Source organism: Rana temporaria, chromosome 1, assembly GCF_905171775.1.
Source record: "Rana temporaria chromosome 1, aRanTem1.1, whole genome shotgun sequence".
Taxonomy (NCBI): Eukaryota; Metazoa; Chordata; class Amphibia; order Anura; family Ranidae; genus Rana; species Rana temporaria.
Genome location: NC_053489.1, coordinates 142,810,156 through 142,825,129, shown reverse-complemented (window position 1 = coordinate 142,825,129; position 14,974 = coordinate 142,810,156). Strand labels below are relative to the sequence as shown.

General features: G+C 45.3%; 1 protein-coding gene across 2 annotated transcripts in view; it reads left to right on the top strand.

Annotated features, from left to right (window-relative positions):
• Nucleotides 1-14,974, top strand: part of TRIM36 (tripartite motif containing 36) — a 129,985-nt gene that overhangs the window by 30,226 nt on the left and 84,785 nt on the right. The gene's annotated exons all lie outside the window — the stretch shown is intronic.

The window sequence follows — 14,974 nt, the reverse complement described above, 5'->3', positions numbered from 1 at the left end:
TGAGTCCGGCAGGTCGTATCAATGCGCCTGATTCATAGAATCAGTTACGCATAGATTTCCCTAAGATCCGACAGGTGTAAGTGTTTTACACCGTCGTATCTTAGGCTGCATATTTACGCTGGCTGCTAGGTGGCGGTTCCATAGATTTACGTGAGGAATATGCAAATGTGCTAGATACGTCGATTCAGAAACGTACGTCTGGCCGGTGCATTTTTTTACGTCGTTTACGTTAGGCTTTTTTCGGCGTATAGTTACCCCTGCTATATGAGGTGTATCCTATGTTAAGTATGGCCGTCGTTCCCGCGTCGAGTTTTGAAAATTTTACGTTGTTTGCGTAAGTCGTTCGCGAATAGGGCTGGACGTAATTTACGTTCACGTCGAAAGCAATGACGATTTGCGGCGGAATTTCGAGCATGTGCACTGGGACTTTTTTTTTTGTACGCAGGGTCACAGTTAATATACATAAAGCACGCCCACATCATCCACATTTGAATTAGGCGGGCTTACGCCGACACAATTACGTTACGCCGCCGTAACTAAGGGCGCAAGTTCTTTCTGAATACAGAACTTGCGCCCTAAATTACGGCGGCGTAACGTATCTGAGATACATTACGCCGGGCGGACATATAGACGATTCTATCTGAATCTACCCCATAGAGTGCAGAATCTGGTGCAGCTGTGCATGGGAGCCAATCCGCTTCTAACTTCAGCTTCATCAATGAAGCTTTGATGATAAAACCTGGAAGCTGATTGGTTTCTATGCAGAGCTGCACCAGATTTTACACTCTCCAGTTTTACTAAATAACCCCCTATATGTGGTAGAGCTGGGGGCATGGGGAAAAACAAATACACCTTGTAAGTGAATTCTGTTGTTTTTTTTTATCTGCTACTGTCATCTGTACCTCACCGTCTTTTCATTTAGGCCTCATTCACATAGACACATAGACACTGAGGCCCATAGTCTGGGAATGCGTTTATGCAGCTTGATCTGCCAGGCAAAGCGTACAGGCAGCCCATTTAAGTGTATGGGATGCAGCGGCTGCCTGTGCCAATTTGACAGGCGTGTGGGTGTCTGCATTCAAGGTCGTGCACCCACACGCTTGTCAAATTAAGAGGAGCAGCTGTGTGCTGCTGCATCCCTATTCGCTTACACAGGCTGCTGGTACACAGCACCTGGCAGCTCAAGTGGTTAAACACAGGTATGTATATTAGGAGTTCTGACCTGGGCAAAGGTGCCCAGCACAGTCCCCATGATTATGGCATGAACAACCCAGAGGCAGGCATCACTAATCTTTACTTCTGAAAGTGCCAATTTCTTATGCCCCGTACACAAGATCATTTTTCGGCATGAAAAAAACGTTTACATTTTTTTTTAAATGATTGTGTGTGGGCTTCACATCATTTTTCGGGTTCTGAAAAATGTCAAAAATACATTTTCGAACATGCTGCATTTTTTAACGATGTTTTAAATGATTGTGTGTGGGCTAAAACGACGTTAAAAACCGGCGCATGCTCAGAAGCAAGTTATGAGATGGGAGCGCTCGTTCTGGTAAAACTACCGTTCGTAATGGAGTAAGCACATTCATCACGCTGTAACAGACAGAAAATCGCAAATCGTCTTTTACTAACAGGAAATTAGCTAAAGCAGCCCCAAGGGTGGCGTCATCCGCATGGAACTTCCCCTTTATAGTGCCGTCGTACGTGTTGTACGTCACCGCGCTTTGCTAGAGCATTTTTTAAAAACGATCGTGTGTAGGCAAGGCCGTTTGAATGATGAAGTTGGAAAAAACAACGTTTTTTTCTACATGCCGAAAAATGATCGTGTTTACGCGGCATTAGTTGTCATGAAGGTTCCCTGCAGCTTTTCTCAATCTCTTTGCCTTACAGCACATGTGTCAAACACAAGGCTCGTGGGTTGAATCTGGCCCACCAGTCCATGTCATGTGGACCTTGAACCTTTCCTGCAGCTGCAGTACCCCCACGTCGCTGCCCCCACCTTGTCTTAGCAGTCGGCAGCAGCGAGAAAGACAGAACTCCTCCTACAGATCCTGTACCTCTCTGTGCACCTGCAAAATCCCCTCATCTCTGCCTCCCCTGGTCTCAGCAAACTGGCATACCTCTTCAGGTTCTCCTCCAAACCCTGCACTTTCGTTTTCCCAGACTTTACATGTGATTATTGCTAGCAGCTGTTCTAGCCCAAGCACTAATAACTGTGTTCTCCCGACAGGGATAGTTTTTTCTGCCGGGAGAACACAATAGTTCTGCGGGAGGGGAGGAATCGAGCGTTGATGGGGGAATCAAGCGATTTTCTTTCCCACAGCCACCACAAAAATCGCTCTGTCTATGGTCGACTTTATTGAATGATTCCAACCAGGCAGGGCCGATCCTAGGCAGGGTGCACAGGGTGCATTGCACCCAGGTGCCTGCAGAGGTGGGGGCGCCGAACATCTAACAGACTCTCTAACAGAAGCCCTCTCTGTGTCCATCACAGAGGCCCCCCTCCAGGTCCCAATAAAGTACTTTGCTTCTCTTCCTGTATTTTGTTAATTGTTAAGAGATCATGTAAGGATCTCAGGGTAATGAAGACTTCGTGGGGGAGAATATCTGTGGTTGAGTCATTGCCATAGAAACATTTGTAAAGGGGAGGAGTTAGTAACATGACGACGCCCATGTGGGGGCGCCAGAAATTTTTCTGCACCCAGGCGCCTGTGACCCTAGGATCGGCCCTGCAACCAGGGCAGCCATCAGGAATTATGGGGCCCCTTACACAGCTTCAACAAAAAAGGGGGGTTGCCATCCGGGACCTCTGGGTCCTTTAATAATAATAATAATAATAATAATAAAAAATATATATACATATATATTTTTTTATAAAAAAAAGGGGGTTTGTCATCTGGGGCCCTGGGGATCTCCGGGGCCCCCCGTACCCCTAAAAAAAAAATTGGCCCTTTAATAAAAAATGTTATAAAAATATATTTAAAAAAATATATTTTTTTATAAAAAATAAATAAAAAAAGGGGGGTTTGCATCCGGGGCCCTTCGGGCCCCTGGGGACCTCTAAAAAAAAAAAAATTGGCCCTTTAATAAAAAATAAAATAATATATTAAAAAAATATATTTTTTTTTAATAAAAATAAAATAAAAAAAGGGGAGTTGCCATATGGGGCCCTATGGGCCTCCGGGCCCCTGAGGACCTTCGGACCCCTTACAGGTGTACTGCCTGTACGCCCCTGATGGTGGCCCTGATTCCAACAAAAGATCTACGGGAGATCTAATGAGCATCAAGGAGCCATAAAACTACAACAAAACTGTAAAGCACTTCTTGCCATTCAGAGACGATGAGTCTTGCTAATTGTAGGATCAGCAGAAACAAGTTCTCAGGGGGGAGATATCATTCCACCAAAGACTTGTGTATGTTTCTGTTGTAATGCTGAACCTACAATAAACATGACACATTCTCTGAGTAGTAAGAAGTCTAGATCAGTGGTTCTCAACCTTTCTAGTACCGTGACCCCTTGATAAAATTTCCCAAGTTGTGGGGACCCCTAACAGTAAAATGTTCTTAACGTGGGTTGTTGGCACCCACGGCAAGACAAGTAATTTGCGCCCCTAATCCACAGACATTTAGCGTTCCCCGAGTCCCTTCCACTCGTACAGTATTAAAACCCCTTATAATACAATTTAGAAGGTACCTCTCTCTTTGTTCTCCTTACTTTTCCTTTTATCTCTCTCTTTCCTAAATTCTTATTCCCCCATCCCTCTCTAGTCATCTTTCTTGTTCTCTTAGGCCCCTTTCACACTGACACGTTTTTCAGGCGGTTCAGCACTAAAAATAGCGCTGCTATACCGTCTGAAAAAAATCGTGCCCTGCAGGCTTCAATGTGAAAGCCCGAAGGCTTTCACACTGAAGTGGTGTGCTAGCAGGACCGCTCCAAAAGTCCTGCTAGCCGCATCTTTGGAGCGGTATAGGAGCGGGGTGTTTACTGCTCCTATACCGCTCCTTCCCATTGAAATCAATGGGAAACCGCGGTATTAACCCTTTTTCGGCTGCTAGCAGGGGTTAAAACCGCTAGCGGCCGAATATCGCAGTAAATACGACGGTATAGCGGCACTAAATCATGCCGCTATACCGTCACCGCACCTCCACTGCCCTGTGTGAAAGGAGCCTTATTCTTTATCTCCTTTTTTCTTTGTTCCTCCCCCTTTAATGTATTCTCTTTTTATTCCTTCTCTTACTCCTTGGGGGTGGGATGAGTAGCAGTGCTGGAGTTCTGATCAGCCAACTTGGGTGCTCTTGATCCAGGGTATCTGATCTGAGAACTGTAGTGGGGACTTTTAATGGCAACTCTAATCACAGGTAGTGTTACTCACTGTGTCTCTGGCTTCAGTGTCTCCAGCTCTGTGGTGTCTTTCAGCAGCAGTGACACCTATGCCGAAATCAGGAGATAGGGTCTCCTCCAGCCCCTCCCACTTCACATTCCTCACCAATCAGCTGACCCCCAGCCATGCCGTGAACTGAATGTGTAGCTGCGAAGAAGGTGTGTGGGCGGCCGTGGGCTCCAGGAACAGCCCAGCTGGGCAGCCACAGGCTCTGGGGACAGCCCTGCTGGGCGACCACGAAAAATCTGGGAGAGCGGTGCAGGCTTCAGGAACAGCCCAGCATTCATTGACCCCTGGCAAATCATCATTCGACCCCCAGGTTGAGAACCACTGTTCTAGAGTCTAGCAGTGTTCTACATTGAGATCACCATTGTGGATATCCCTACTGGGGTATAACATTTTGTGTGCGTTTTGTCCTGCTCAGGGCTCAAGTCCTGCGGGAACGCGTGGGAACGGAGTTCCTGCACTTTTTTCACAGCAGGAACTCAGTTCCCTTTGCAGGACTAGAGCAGCCGAGCCGCCCGAGCCAATCCTTCACTAAGCGGCGATGCCCAGCTCGAGTCACTGTCAGGGGCAGGCGAACCTTAGTAATCCTTTATGTTACTGGCTGCTTCCTGTATATGGATTCATCAGGTTGGGTTGCGGGTATTCCATCACTTCCTCGATGCGCAATGTCTCCTGGGAGCTTTTGTCATTGTTCCCAGGACACATTGCGGAGGTCTGCCGCGAGTTATCGCGGGATTTAGAAAAAAACATGCGTTTTAGTAATTATGCATATGAGCGTATCATTTTTTATTTTTTTTTGGTGGGGGAGTGGATCTTGGGTGGGAGTTCCCACACTTTTTTCCCCAGGACTTGACCCCTGGTCCTGCTGACTATAATATAATATTAGGTTTATGTGTTTTGCAGACCCCAGCCCCAATTTAGAATTGAACATTTTTTATGTACTTTTTATACTTAACGTATGTACTTTTTTCTTGTTGATTTTACATGGCTTGTTCTTTATACTAGGGTGGTACTGATGGACAGCTCCCAAGTTATATTCCTGGCGAGCGACCATGCTTTCCAAAGAAGCCTAAAAACACACACAGGTTTTATATGACTGTGACAGGTCGTATTCATTTGGATCCCTCCCTCTTCTTTTTGGCTTTCTCCCATCCCCCGGCAGAAGAATGCTATTACAGAGCACTTTCATTTCCTCTTCTGATGAACGTCATATGTAAAACAAGTTATTTAAAACTGCATAGCTTTACAGCTCCACACCTTCCTGTCATATTGCAAATATTGTATTATTTTTTATGAAAGAGACCTGTCTTCATTTGAAAGTAATTGGAAAATGCATACTTGGCTACAAAAAGAACTTTAAGAAGTAGGAATTTATACTTGAAAAATAAGTAAAAGGTGCGGAAATAATGATCCTCAAACTATTATCCAGTGCAGCACAAAAAAAAATTTTTTTGCCCCAATAGTGTGTGCAGCGCTTTACAATACAATCGAATACAAACGGGATCAGAGGGCCCTGCTCAAGAGAGCTTAAAAATGTAAAAAGGGAGGAAGGGCCACGTGACATTAACCCTTTCACTGCCAGAGATGTTTTTTGCACTCATGTTTGAAAAAGTATTTTAGGCCTAAAGATTACATAAAACCCCCCAAACATTATGGCCCAGATCCACAAAGAAATTACGCCGGCGCGTATCTATTGATACGCCGCGTAATTTCTACGATGCCCCGTCGTATCTTTGTTTTGTATCCACAAAACAAGATACGACTGAATGTGGGCTCGATCCGACTGGCGTACGTCTTAGTACGCCTTCGGATCTTAGGTGCATATTTACGCTGGCCGCTAGGTGGCGCTTCCATTGATTTCCGTGCAGAGTATGCAAATGAGCTAGATACAGCGATCCACAAACGTACGTCCGGCCGGCGCATTTTTTTACGTTGTTGCCGTAAGGCTTTATTCGGCGTAACGTTAATCCTGCTATATGAGGCGTAGCCAATGTTAAGTATGGATGTCGGGCCAGTGTCGAATTTTCCGTTGTGTACTTCGTTTGCGTAAAACGTTCGTGAATAGGGCTTTGCGTAGAATGACGTTCACGTCGAAAGCATTGGCTTGTTGCGGGTTAATTTGGAGCATGCGCACTGGGATACCCCCACGGACGGCGCATGCGCCGTTCAGAAAAAACGTCATTTACGTTGGGTCAAGACGTATTAGCATAAAACACGCCCCCATCTCAACCATTTGAATTGCACATCCTTGCGCCGACAGTTACACTACGCCGCCGTAACTTATGGCGCAAATTCTTTGTGGATACGGGAAATACGCTGTAAGTTACGGCGGCGTAGTGTATCTGAGCTACACTACGCCGGACGTAAAGAAGCTACGTGGATCTGGCCCAATGTCTTTTACTTTTTAATTTAATAAATATCATAATTTTTTTTTTTTAACAATTTTTTTCCTCAGTTTAGACCGATATGTATTCTTCTACATATTTTTGGTAAAAAATTTGATCGGTTTGCGCAAAAGTTCTTGCATCTACAAATAGGGAATAGAATTATGGCATTTTTATTTATTTTATTTTTTTTACTAGTAATGGCGGCGACCTGCGATTTTTATTGTGACCGTGACATTGCGGCGGACATATCGGACACTTTTGACAAATTTTTGGGACATTTATACAGCGATTAGTGCTATAAAACTGCACCGATTAGTGTGTAAATGTGACTGGCAGGGAAGGGGTTAACACTAGGGGGCGAGGAAGGGGTTAATATGTTCCCTAAAGTGTGTTCTAACTGTAGGGGTAGGGGACTCACAAGGGAAGGAGACCAATGTGTGTTCCTCTGACAGGACATGCATCTGTGTGTTTACACACACAGATCCATGGTCCTGCCGTGATTGCGGGTGCCCGGCGGACGTAAACATCGCGGCCGTCGGGCACGCGCATCGGGTCCCGAGCAATGCGGCGGTGGCGGCGTGCATTTTTATAGCACTGTTTGCTGTAAAAATTACACTGGTCCCAAAATAGTGTCAAAAGTGTCCGCCATAATGTCGCAATCATGATAAAAATCGCTGATCGGCGCCATTACTAGTAAAAAATGTATTTATTAATAAAAATGCCATAAAACTATCCCCTATTTTGTAGATGCTATAACTTTTGTGCAAACCAATTAATAAACACTTATTGTGATTTTTTTTTACCAAAAATATGTAGAAGAATACGTATCGGCCTAAACTGAGGGGAAAAAAAAGTATTTTTATATATTTTTGGGGGATATTTTTTTATTGCAAAAAGTAAAAAATATTGTTATTTTTTTTCAAAATTGTCGCTCTATTTTTGTTTATAGCGCAAAAAATAAAACCCGCAGCGGTGATCAAATACCACCAAAAGAAAGCTCTATTTGTGGGAAAAAAAGGACGCCAATTTTGTTTGGGAGCCACGTTGCACGACCGCGCAATTGTCAGTTAAAGCGAAGCAGTGCCGAATCGCAGAAAGGGGCCTGGTCCTTTAGCTGCATAATGGTCCGGGGCTTAAGTGGTTAAAAGCCCCATATACAGTGGATATAAAAAGTCTACACACCCCCCATTAAAATGTCAGGTTTCTGTGATGTAAAAAAAAATGAGACAAAGATAATTAATATTAGAACTTTTTTCACCTTTAGAGCCGGTTCACACTGGGGCGGCACGACTTCGGGGGCGACTCTGCAAGGCGTCCTGAAGACGACTTCAGAGGCGACTTGCAAAATGACTTCTGTATTGAAGTCAATGCAAGTCGCCCCGAGTCGCCCCCAAAGTCGTACAAGAGCATTTTTGTAAGTCGGAGCGACTTGCGTCGCTCCTATTCGAACGGTTCTATTGAATAGAATGGGACGTGACTTGTCAGGCGGCTGATTCGCCTGACGAGTCGCCCCAGTGTGAACTGGCTCTTAATGTGACCTATAAAACTGTACAACTCAAACAAACTGAAATCTTTTTGGAGTAAAAATGTTAAAATAAAATAATGTGGTTTTGTAAGTGTGCACACCCTCTTATAACTGGGGATGTAGCTGTGTTCAGAATTAAGCAATAACATTTAAACTCTTCTTAAGCCCAGGTTCACACTGATGTGGGTTTGAAATCGTGCTAAATTCAGCTGAACTCACGCGATTTCAAACCGGCAATGCAGTCTGACTTTGCGGGCGTTTTGACAGACATCTGTGCGGGTTATTGCACAGATGTATATTCAAATTGCCCCCAAAGTCGCCAAAAGTAGTACAGGAACTACTTTTGGGAATCGGTGTGGTGCCGCAAAGTAGGTGCCGCACTGATCAGGACGGTGCCATTGCCAGCAATAGCTGCCGATTTGGCATGCGATTTGACGTGTCAAATCGGCCCAATGAATAATTCCAATGAAGGTTCAGTGACATTATCAAGAACTGGACGTCCCTCCAAAATTGATGAAAAGACGAGAAGAAAACTGGTCAGGGAGGCTGCCAAGAGGCCTGACGCAACATTAAAGGAGCTTCAGGAATATCTGGCAAGTACTGGCTGTGTGGTACATGTGACAACAATCTCCTGTATTCTTCATACGTCTGGGCTATGGGGTAGAGTGGCAAGATGAAGGCCTTTTCTTACGAAGAAAAACATCCAAGCATGTGGGAAAATGTGTTATGGTCTGATGAAACCAAGGTTGAACTTTTTGGTCATAATTCCAAAAGATATGTTTGGTGCAAAAACAACAGTGCACATCACCAAAAGAACACCATACCCACAGTGAAGCATGGTGGTGGCAGCATCATGCTTTGGGGCTGTTTTTCTTCAGCTGGAACAGGGGCCTTAGTCAAGGTAGAGGGAAAGTCAAGGTAGAGGGAATTATGAACAGTTCCAAATACCAGTCAGTATTGGCACAAAACCTTCAGCTTCTGCTAGAAAGCTGAAAATGAAAAGGAACTTCATCTTTCAGCATGACAACGACCCAAAGTATACATCCAAATCAACAAAGGAATGGCTTTACCAAAGAAGATTAAAGTTTTGGAATGGCCGGGCCAGAGCCCAGACCTGAATCCAATTGAAAATCTGTGGGGTGATCTGAAGAGGGCTGTGCACAGGAGATGCCCTCGCAATCTGACAGATTTGGATTGTTTTTGCAAAAAAGAGTGGGCAAATATTGCCAAGTCAAGATGTGCCATGCTGATAGACTCATACCCAAAAAGACTGAGTGTTGTAATAAAATCAAAAGGTGCTTCAATATATTATTAGTTTAAGGTTGTGCACACTTACGCAACCATATTTTATTTTTTTATTTTTACTTCCCTCCACTTAAAAGATTTCAGTTTGTTGTTCAATTAAGTTGTTCAGTTTATAGGTCACATTAAAGTTGGAATTTTTTTTGAAATGATTTATTTTTGTTTAATTTTTTTACATCATAGAAACCTGACATTTTAACAGGGGTGTGTAGACTTTTTATATCCACTGTAGGTCATCAGCTTAGCGTTACAGAGGAGGTCTAGTGCAAGAAATATGTAACATGCGTATCGCAATCAGCGTTTTCATGCATAGGCACCCCGACACATGCTTTTACGTTCGTATGAGCGTATATGTGGGGGTAAGAGGGCCTCAAAAAAAAAATTGGGGGTGATTTTATGTGCTTGGGTGTAACTTTCATATTTTTTTAAAAGTCCTCTATGTGATGATTTTTTTGGTGACAGGTTCTCTTTAATTAGAAATCCAGGGTCTCCTCTGTACGCCACTAAATGTAAAGCATTGCAGATCGCATTGAATTGCATTGTTTCCTGGGTATGCTGGCCATTGACACCGAGAGGCAGACCCAGAAGTGATGTCAAACACGTTTCTTTCTGGGTCAACAACAAGGAGGGGAGGAGAGCAGATGTGTGTCCACTCTGCTCCCTCCTCTCTACCCAGCGACACCCACTATGTGCCACGCCCCCGCTTGTGTAACTGCAGGCCCGGTATTCTGTCGAAAAGTACCCCCTTATCGAATAGTGCCCGGGACGAACGTGCGCATGCGCCATACGTCATAGCACAACAGCTGATTTGCCCGTTCAGCTGGGCTGATGTAACCAAGGCGCATGCGCATACCGTAGGAGGTAACTTTCGATGGGAGATACCATTTCAAAGGCAAAATTGAAACCTATAGAAACAGCGGGGGGAGACCGTAGTTCTCAGATTATGCATCGCTGCTGCTGGAAGGAGGCTAGTGGCGAGGCACAATGTGAGAACTACGGTATTCCTCCGCTGTTCGTATAGGTTTGAATTGTGCTCGTGAAATGGTATCTACCATCGAGAGATACCTCCTACGATGTGCGTTTGCGCCCTGGTCACGTCACTCCAGCTGAACGGCTCCGTCCTGCACATGCGCAGGCACTATTGGATGGGGGGCACTTTTCGACAGCACACCTGGATACAAAGCGGGGGGGGGGGGGTGCTGCGGGGAAGGGGGTTGTTGTTACTGAGGGGGTGTGGAAACAATCACAGCTGTCCGAATGCTTCTACCTGACAGGCAGGAGTCTGCTTGTCAGATATACACACAATGCCTGTGAATGTGTGTAAATCCCCCTGCTGTCAGGTCTGTATGATGTACGGACCTGGCAGCGAAAGGGTTACAGGTAATATCTCTGAGGGATGAGCTGATGGAGAAAGTAAAAGTACAGTTTATTAGGTGGAGGCGAGAAAGGGAAAAAGCAGCAGTTATGGAAAGATTTAAGCAGCCCATAGATGAGTCATTTTTTTTTTAGTTAAACCAGTGGGTTAAATAATAATAAAAAAAAGACTCTCTCATCCACATCCACACACCATAATGTTAGTGAGTATATTATTGATATGCAAGGAGACTGATGGGGTGAGCAGAGGAGTAGAGAGACAGATTTGGATGTCGTCAGCATAGAAATGTTATTGGAAGCTGTGGGATCAGCTGACCCAGGGAAGACGTGTAGAAGAGAAAATGGGAAGGAGAAGGTACAGTTGTCGGTGACACTGAACGTGCTATAACAGGGGTCTCCAAACTTTCTACACAAAGGGCCAGTTTATTGTCCTTCAGGCTTTAGGGGGGCCGAATCGTAGCCATTGGGAGTAGAAAATGCCCAAGCGTCAAAGGAAGTAAACACGCCCCATCATTGGTTTTAGTGGTAGGACTCGTCCCTTATGGTTGATATCAGTGGGAGGAATAGTACCCCATCCTTGGTGTCAGTGTGTGGAATAGTGCTGCATCATTAGGCTTCATTTCCACTGGCATTTTTACAGCCACTGTTAGCCTTTTTTACAGCTTATAAACGCCTGTCCATGTTTCTTTTGTAAAAAAAAAAAAATATATTTTTTTTTGTGAGCTGCAGCTTTAAAAATGCTGCGGTAGCGTTTTTGAGTGTTTTTGAGCGTTTTCGCGTGTTTTTGAGCGTTTTTTAACGTCTGGCGTTTTTACAGCACTACTCTGGAGCTTCAGAACGCCCTGGTCCTGCGTTTTTTTTACAGCTCAAAAACGCCTATGCCATTTGCAGCTCAAAAACGCCTATGTGGGCATGATGCCATAGAATAACATGGACAGGCATTTTTAAGCTGTAAAAAACGCTCAGAAAAGTGGCTGTAAAAACGTCAGTGGAAATGAAGCCTTATTGTTAGCTGTGAATAGAAAAGTGCCCCAAGGGCCGCATAGAGGCAAGCAAAGGGCCACAGTTTGGAGACCACTATGCTATAAGATAGGAAAACCATAAAACCAAAAAAAAAAAAAAAAACCCTCCCACAAAGGCGCACCTGTTATACCCGTTTACAGGTGCGTAAGAACCGGAGGCACAAAAACAGACGGCGGTTTCAGATGTGCGGACGTCTCGTGTGGCCGAAACGCAGATATCGCCGATCTTACAAATTAAAACCAAAAAAAAAAAAAAGATAGGAAAACCAGCAAAAAGCAGAATCAACGAGGCAAAGGGAGTGGAGTTTTTTTTAAAGCAGGACATCTCAAAGTGGAACTTCCGCTCATCGGAACCCTCCCCCCCTCCGGTGTCACATTTGGCACCTTTCAGGGGGGAAGGGAGTGCAGATATCTGTCTAAGACAGGTATTTGCACCCACTTCCGGGAGTCCTCTCTGTGGGGATTCTGCGGGTAGTGCGTCACTTCCCGCCCCCGCCCGTTGTGTTCTGGGAAACACTCGGCTCCCAGAACACAGCGGGGACCAGTGAGCATGGTGCAGCGCGACTCGCGCTTACGCCATAGGGAACCGGGCAGTGAAGCCGGAACGCTTCACTTCCTGGTTCCCTCACGAGGATGGCGGTGGGGGCAGCAGAGTGACGAGCGTTTGCTTGTCCTCTGCTGCCAACATCGCTGGACTCCAGGACAGGTAAGTGTTCTAATACTAAAAGTCAGCAGCTGCAGTATTTGTAGCTGCTGGCTTTTAATATTTTTTTTACGGCGGAGCTCCGCTTTAATATTCCATGAGGGAAAAAAATTACATATAAATTAAAAAATTTTGTTTGAAAGTCTATTGTATTATAGTCTATTTGATAGTATAAATTGTTTACCGTGCAAAATTGTGCACACAAATAATAATAAAAAATAAATAAAAATAAAAAGATGGTAGGCTGCAAACACAAAAGTGGATATCCTCCCTAATACAGTGCTATAAATAATAAGTGTTGGGCTAATACATAACCAATATCACATAAATGACAAATAAAGTGACCACAAATGCAAAAAGAATAGTCCCTAGTGCGTGTTACAGTGCCTTGAAAAAGTATTCATACCCCTTGAAATTTTCCGCATTTTGTCATGTTACAACCAAAAACTTACCGTATTTTCCGGCGTATAAGACGACCCCCTAATTTTCCAGCTAAAATGTTGGTTTTGGGATATACTCACCGTATAAGACTACCCCCTTTCCTACTAGTCATGCCACGCCTCACGGTGCCACCATTACATGCCAGACTATGCCACTACATGCCAGACTGTGCCCCATTACATGCCAGACTGTGCCCCATTACATGCCAGACTGTGCCCCATTACATGCCAGACTGTGCCCCATTACATGACCAGACTGTGCCCCATTACATGACCAGACTGTGCCCCATTACATGACCAGACCGTGCCCCATTACATGACCAGACCTGCCTCATTACATGACCAGACTGTGCCCCATTACATGACCAGACTGTGCCCCATTACATGCCAGACCTGCCCCTTTACATGACCAGACTGTGCCCCATTACATGACCAGACCTGCCCCATTACATGACCAGACCATGCCCCATTACATGACCAGACCTGCCCCATTACATGACCAGACCTGCCCCATTACATGCCAGACCTGCCCCATTACATGACCAGACCGTGCCCTTACCTTATCCCATGCGAATCGCGGCCGTGTAACCTAACATCTTACCTTACCAGAATCACGGCCGTACGATTTTTCAAAAGCCGCGCCTCTGATGTCTTCTGTTCCGTGATAGGCGGAACATTCAGCTTCCCAGGAGGCACTGTGTTCAGTGTTCGCCTATCACGGAGGCCCTCTCGTCCAAGGACGAGAGGGCCTCCGTGATAGGCGGACACTAAACACAGGACGAAAGGCCCTCTGTGATAGGCGGACACTGAACACAGTGCCTCCTGGGAAGCTGATTGTTTCCGCCTATCACGGAACAGAAGACGCCGGAGGCGCGGCTTTTGAAAAATCGTACGGCCGCGATTCTGGTAAGGTAAGATGTTAGGTTACCGGCATATAAGACGACCCCCGACTTTTAAGAAGATTTTAAGGGGTTAGAAAGTCGTCTTATACGCCGGAAAATACGGTAAGTATTAAGTATAATTGGGATTTTATGTGATAGACCAGGGATATGCAATTAGCGGACCTCCAGCTGTTGCAAAACTACAAGTCCCATCATGCCTCTGCCTCTGGGTGTCATACTTGTGGCTGTCAGAGTCTTGCTATGTTTCATGGGACTTGTAGTTCTGCAAAAGCTGGAGGTTTGCTAATTGAATATTCCTGTGATTGACCAACACAAATACTTTGTAGAACCCCCTTTCACTACAATTACAGCTGCAGGTCTTTTTGGGGATGTCTCTACCAGCTTTGCATATCTAGAAAGTGACATTTTTGCCCATTCTTCTTTGCAAAATAGCTCAAGCTCTGTCAGAGATGGAGAGCGTCTGTGAACAGCAATTTTCAAGTCTTTCCACAGATTCTAAATTGGATTTAGGTCTGGACTTTGACTGGGCCATTCTAACACATTAATATGCTTTGATCTAAACCATTCTATTGTAGCTCTGGCTGTATGTTTAAGGTCATTGTCCTGCTGGAAGGTGAACCTCCACCCGTCTCAAGTCTTTTACAGACTCTAAGGCCTTGTACTCACGGCAGGACATGTCCGATGAAAACGGTCTGCAGACCGTTTCCATCGGACATGTCTGGCCGGGGACTGCCCGGGGACTTCTGTTCGATGGCTATACACACCATCGAACAGAAGCCCGCGCGTAAACATTACGCGGGGCGTGTCCGCGGTGTCGCCGCGTCGATGACGCGGTGTCGCCGCGACAATGACGCGGCGACGTGGGCGGGCCGCCTTAAATATGCTTCCACGCATGCGTCGAAGTCATTCGACGCATGCGAGGGATGCGGGCGGC